At 38.5% G+C, this 6,518-nt stretch overlaps 2 long non-coding RNA genes across 2 annotated transcripts; both read right to left on the bottom strand.

Annotated features, from left to right (window-relative positions):
* Window positions 1-522: 522 nt before the first annotated feature.
* LOC147549477 (uncharacterized) lies at window positions 523-3,079 on the bottom strand. The gene is made up of 3 exons (XR_015237200.1): window positions 2,824-3,079; window positions 2,639-2,703; window positions 523-1,985 (listed from the first exon to the last, which is right to left on the bottom strand). It is a non-coding gene; the product is annotated as an uncharacterized LOC147549477 (long non-coding RNA).
* A 1,067-nt stretch (window positions 3,080-4,146) lies between these two features.
* LOC147549476 (uncharacterized) lies at window positions 4,147-5,013 on the bottom strand. Its single transcript, XR_015237202.1, has 2 exons — window positions 4,570-5,013; window positions 4,147-4,373 (listed from the first exon to the last, which is right to left on the bottom strand). It is a non-coding gene; the product is annotated as an uncharacterized LOC147549476 (long non-coding RNA).
* Between the last annotated feature and the right edge of the window lie 1,505 nt (window positions 5,014-6,518).

Below are 6,518 nucleotides of genomic sequence, written 5' to 3'. Positions count from 1 at the left end.
AAGTGTTTGAAACAGAACCCAAAATGTCTTCAACATAACTTTAAATTTTTCTCAAAAACCCCAAAATGCTTAACGAAGAATAAAAGATTTTTACCAAGTAAAACACCCAAAAATCACCAACAATACCCTAAATGCTTGAAACAAAATTCAAAATGTCTTCAACATAACTGTAAATGTCTCCAAAAACCACCAAAATGCTTAACGAAGAACAATAGCATTTTTACCAAGTAAAACACCCAAAAATCACCAACATTAGCCAAAATGTTTGAAACAGAATCCCAAATGTCTTCAACATAACTGTAAATGTCTCCAAAACCCCCCAAAATGCTCAACGAAGTTAGTTTTTTTGTGACGCCCCGTGCCCCATAACTAGGCACGAGCACGCACCTGTAGAACCTGTAGAACCTGTCATGCAAACCATACATTCGCATACACAAACACAACGGAAGCTAAAATGAAACTAAAATTAAACTAACAGACTCTGGTTCAAAACCGAACCACCAGAACTCACTTAGCTCATCCTGCATAAATCCATACATCCTTATACAACTTATGTGATACATATATATGTTATATGGTTCTTCGTGAAATAAAATATAACTTGAAGCTAAAGAAAACCAAAGTGAAAAGAGATAACACCCAAAGTGGCACCCCGCCACAACCACCGCAATCCATCTGCTAACCCAGCCACTGCAGATGATTCTAACTAAGAACCTGCGCACTAAGAACTGGTAGGGGGTCAGTAACTCACCGACACGAGTTAAACTGGTAGAGGAGTCCCAAAACAAAACTGCGATAAGCCTTTCTCGAGTAAGACATGCACACATATAAATATATATCAATCCTAATACTAGCATACAATAGCAGACTTAACTGCCCACCCTTGGTATGCCTCTCAATTAACAGAGAGTTACCCAGAGAATTCTATAGTACTTTGGCTAGTACCGTCCCATCTCCGGCACTAACCAAGGTACTCAAATTCTCTCGAGAAAATGGCTTACCCCTAGGTAGGTAAGCCCCTCTCCCACTAGGCGACTCCACAGTCATTGAAAAGCTAACCTCGTGATAAATATATACACCTAGCTTAACTAGATACGTTTTAGCTTCACCGAAGTCGAATAGTCAGGTCGTCCCTCCAGTATTCGTGTTGGGACAAAAAGCATATTCTCATCGGTACCCTAGCATGCAACTATTTCTTCTGGTTTTGAAAAAGCATTTATTGTGTCAACCGCCGAAATAATACTCTTTTCTTGCGAAAACATCCTTCACCCACAATCTCAGCAGATTCGGAACTCACCTATTACGCCCTCGACTGAGATAGGCTTTTTAAAACATTACTTATCTTATCACACACAGAAGTGGCACAACCAAGAGTCATATCATCACGTGCAGAGGGATCCCAATCACCAAACCAATCGGGCGGTCAGAGGTGTACAGCCTCTGAGCCCCGAGGGTAAGAACAAACAGGCTTACAGTCCAATCGAGCGGTCAAGGGTAGCAAATCCCTGAGCCCCGGGAGTCCAACCTAAACGAGAATCCTGGCCAGAGAGTGGAGCACTACAACTGCCAATACCCTCATGACTCGTCTCAATCCACTTCACCAATCACATACAACATACGAAATCTTTATGTTTCCAAAACATCGATTATCACAAAGCAGTTCAAAACTATCACTTTGAAAGTCATTTACGAGTAAAACTCATCAAAACAACTCATCGATAATCCCAATGAACAATACAAGCTTCATCGTAAAACAATTACCGAAATAGGCATAATCCACGTTGTAAACCTCATTGAAATCAACGGTATAAATCATGCATATATGATCACCTACCATCTACGCATAATGATGCATGCAAATCTCCACTTCTAGCATGAATCTAGACAATAGTATAAAAGAAAACAAGAGGTATTTAGGACTCCATCCTCCTTCGCTTCGCCTCGAGCAACTCGCTCCCACCCAATTCGGCTTTCATTCCGACAACCTAGACAAGTATAAATCTTAGATTCTTTTACAAGAATCTTAAAATAACACAAATAACCCGAAAGAACAACACGAAAAGAAATAACAAAAGAGGTTTGACTCGCATTAACATCGGAAGAATCCGAGTGACCCTATTCCGTCTTCGACCCAAACCAACCACAATTTAGATCCCTTTCGATCGTACCATATATCGTTGGAAAGATAATTCAGTTTCCAACATTGCATTACTTGGTATCTCGGTCAAAATTAAAGTGTACGGTCCTTGAAATAGCAAAATACAAATAGCAGCAAATCTTTATTTTCTAACAGCGCGCTGCGCACTATAATAGTCGTAACTCTCTCGTCCGAAATCGGAATAACTTGTAACATACCTTTTCGGAAAGCAAACAACCTAAGCTACGACTTATCTCTTCTGTAAAACTTCATCCGAATACTCAGAAAACACAGAAATGCATCGCAACAGACTGCATTGCGCAGTCCGTTGTTTCAGCTTAATCGATGTGCATCTTCAACCATTAAATTCTATCACTAATTTCTTTGGACTCCAACATCTAACCATGATCACATGAACACAAAACCCCCAATTTGTAGATCATAAAACCCTAGAATTTACAGTCCATAATACTATTTGAAGTTAAAGTGAGAATCTCTTACCCTTCTCATGTAGTGATGACTCCCAACAAATCTCTTTGTAGCTTTATCTAACCATCTTCAGAAACCTAATACATATAAAGCTTAACTTCCATTAATGGAGTCTCACACCAAAGTATGATGAAGAAGAAGAATTAACTAAAAAGGTAGCAACAACAATTGAAATCTCTACAATTACTAACATTTACCTTCACCCCAAATAGCTATGACCGAAATCATCACGCACCATCAAGCTTCAAGCCTTCATCTCTCCCATAATTCTTCTCTAAACCATTTCCCTTTTTGTTCTCTCTCTAGAAAAACCATTCATTGATTGAATTTCCTCTTTATCTCTCTAAACCTCTCAATTTTTCAAAACTTCAATCTTTTAGCCCTAACTCTCTTTCCCCCATGATCAATTGATGAGGAAGAACCCTAAGAAATGGAAAACAGCAGCTAAGGATTTCTACCATAAGAGTAAATCTCGAAAATCACTATTTGGTCACTACATTTTTCCATGAAGTGCAAAACAGACCCTGAATTGTACCTGGTTGTGCAAACCATCCTGAAAATCAGCACTAGTTGCAAATTTAACCCTTATTTGTTTGCGAAACAGTCCCTAAGGCAACTTATTCATTGCCTTTTTTTCACCATAAACTCGGGACGTTACATTTTTTACCAAGTAAAACAACCAAAAATCATCAACAAACTCCTAAATGTTTGAAACAAAATCCAAAATGTCTTCAACATAACTTAAATTTTTTCCCAAAATCTCCAAAGTGCTTACGAAGAACAAAAGTTTTTTTTTACCAAGTAAAACACCCACAAATCACCAACAAAACCCTGAATGATTGAAACAGAATCCCAGATGATGTCTTCAACATAACTGTAAATGTCTCCAAAAACCCCCAAAATGCTTAACGAAGAACAGTAGTTTTTTTACCAAGTAAAACCCCTAAATGTTTGAAACAGAACCTAAAATGTCTTCAACATAACTTTAAATTTTTCCCAAAACCTCCAAAACGCTTAAAGAAGAACATAAGCTTTTTTACCAAGTAAAACACCCAAAAATTACCAACAATACCTTAAATGGTTGAAACAAAATCCCAAATGTCTTAAACATAGATGTAAATGTCTCTAGAAATGGTTGAGTCTGATTTCATTTTTGTGTTTTGAGGGAATGAAGAGAGAGAAATTGTGACGCCCCGTGTTCCGAATCACGGTTTGCCCGGCAGTTTATAAAAGAAACTCGGTCTAATACTAATCTCAAACCAGTTTCAAATATAAACCCAAGCCCAAACTCTCATCACGGGTTACAAATCAAGAACAAACACAACGGAAAATCAAATATAGTTTAAACCTTTTGAAAATATGCTCGGAAAATAAGTAACCCAAAATAGTTTTCATAAAGAGAAAAAAACAACTTGAGTTCATGTTTATGAATAGTTCACAGAAGAGACTGAATTTGGACAGAGTCTCCTCTATAAATTGAACATATCAAACCTGAAAAACCTGTCAAACATTCATACATATCTCACAAACTTCTAAATATCAATAGCATCAAATAGAAAGTGATAATGTGCATACTATTTACATGTGTACAATCGCAAACGAGTGAGAGAACGATCCTAACTATTCTAGATGATACATATATAATATTAACGTTGTGATTATGTTGAAAATACAATAGAAGTTATAATCTTACATAATGTGAGCCGTCGAAGTAAACTATGTCACTCCGGGTCACCAATACCTGCAACTGAACAACAACAAATAGGAATGAGATAACCCGAAGGTCAGCTCAGTAGGATACCTAGACATCCTACCCGCACCACACACATCAACATTTTAATATATTAATAGTTATAAGTGTTACATATATACAGATATATATACAGAGATATCGATATGCACACGAAGCAAAATAATATAGCAAGATAATTCTTCTAGCTTACCAAGATCACGACTGAATACGCCCTCAGTCGGGGTCACCTACTATTCGGCTAGGAAGAACCGGTAGGCCTTTGTTAGTGCGTAGGCAGGCGGTGCCTTATCGAACGTTTGACTACTGCAGTGTACACATGGATCCACGTAATACCCCGGTAAGAGCTTCCGTAACTCTCCCTTCGTCATCATCGCCCATCGGGCTGGCTTGTGATCTCAATACGCATCGAATAGTAAATCTCACCCAAACAATGATACGCTTAGAATATGTCATGACTTACCCAGACGACTATAAGAGTATCGTCGCTTAGTAGAGCCATATACCCACGGCGATACAATTATCTCGTCTTGAGGCGCGTCCTATCTCCGGCCAGATCTGACGCTTCCTCGCAAGGTAACTCATTGACCATTCGAAGAATACCCAAACATATGCATGAACCTATAATAATATTAAATGATCTAATAGGCTCCCAAAGTTACAAGAACAGAGCCCTCCTAACAAGTCCCATCAACCGAAGGAGAAGAGCGTTCTTGTGTCTCAAGGTAGGGTAAACCCTGTTTAAAGCCAAGCTTTTACAAGTTTTCACTTTCAGGGATTAAGTATTTTCTTTTAAGAAAACTTGGGTAAACACCCTCTTTCGGTTCGGTGAAACATTGTAAGTATCAAACACAAGACATTACAGAATTCAAACCACACTCACCAGTGGCTTAGCAGAATAAATAAACAAACATGGCGCTGGTCAGTCCCCTAATCACTCCAAGGGTCGGAATACCCCAACTCCCAATCTCTCTCGGACCCCATTCCGGGTAAACAAGAATGGTCGTTACCAAACGGCTGGCCGACGCACCGAGTGTAACCCTTAACATGAATTCATGGCTAATCCATAACAGAAATATAAACAAGGGGACCAACCGATGCCCGGCGTCAAACAATCAATACACGTAACACAGATCAAGCGATTCCGCCTCCATGTTATACACGTAGCTCAAGCGATTCCGCCACCACGTGTTTACAATTCACAAAACGATCACACAGATCAAGCGATTCCGCCTCCATGTGATCATTTTCGGAAAAACTAATTTGTTTTGAAAGAGAAACATCCATAACATAGAGCACACAACTTACATACATATCATACCATATCATATTATAATTGAACTAGAGAACTATAAAAAAGAAGAAAAATGACTATATATATATATAATGGTGAAACGGGGAATACCCGTGCTCCAAGTAAGATTCATAGGATCCTACCTCTCCTTGCGCTTCCAATAGTGTCTTTGACTAAGCTCCGCCTCTCCTCGAGCTCCCTGTAGCAGTACAGTAGTCTCACTGGAATATAAAAGGACAAAACGGTCATTTGACAGTTACATAACTGTCAAGACTCCTCTTGCAAAGCAAGAATTCATAAAATGAATGAAACTATACTAGGAATGTCCTATCGGGCACTAAAGAGATCATTGAGACGTTCCATCGAACAACTGATACACCTTACGGACCAACCCACAAACCCATGAACTCTATTTTACATTTCCGAGTCTTCATAAGCTGACAAATCATATAATGAACCAAATACTATGAATCTAGAACCGTCAAATCATAAAATGAAACCAATGTTACGAATCTATAACTCAACCTATCCATTTACGTTAAGACGGCAAAGTTCGGGTAACCATCTCTATTCCAATTCATTTCCAAAACTATTCCAAATATGAAATTCGAGCAGTAAAATAATTCGGCAGCAACCCGTCTATATTTGGACACCCCAAAATAGTTTATAACATCCTAAACAGGGTCCTGAACACTCATCATTCGACGAAACTAAAGAATAACTGCTCCAAATCATGAACCCAAAAGAAACTAGTACAACTATACAGTATACGAAATAGCTATCATAAAACCACCAAATTCGGACGAAATAGAAAATTCTGAACGGATAGATATGTAGAACAAGTCGCA

This window comes from Eschscholzia californica, unplaced genomic scaffold, assembly GCF_041429995.1.
Source record: "Eschscholzia californica isolate CP2 unplaced genomic scaffold, dmEscCali1.0.p SCAF_3, whole genome shotgun sequence".
Classification (NCBI taxonomy): Eukaryota; Viridiplantae; Streptophyta; class Magnoliopsida; order Ranunculales; family Papaveraceae; genus Eschscholzia; species Eschscholzia californica.
This window is presented reverse-complemented; position numbering and strand designations above follow the sequence as displayed.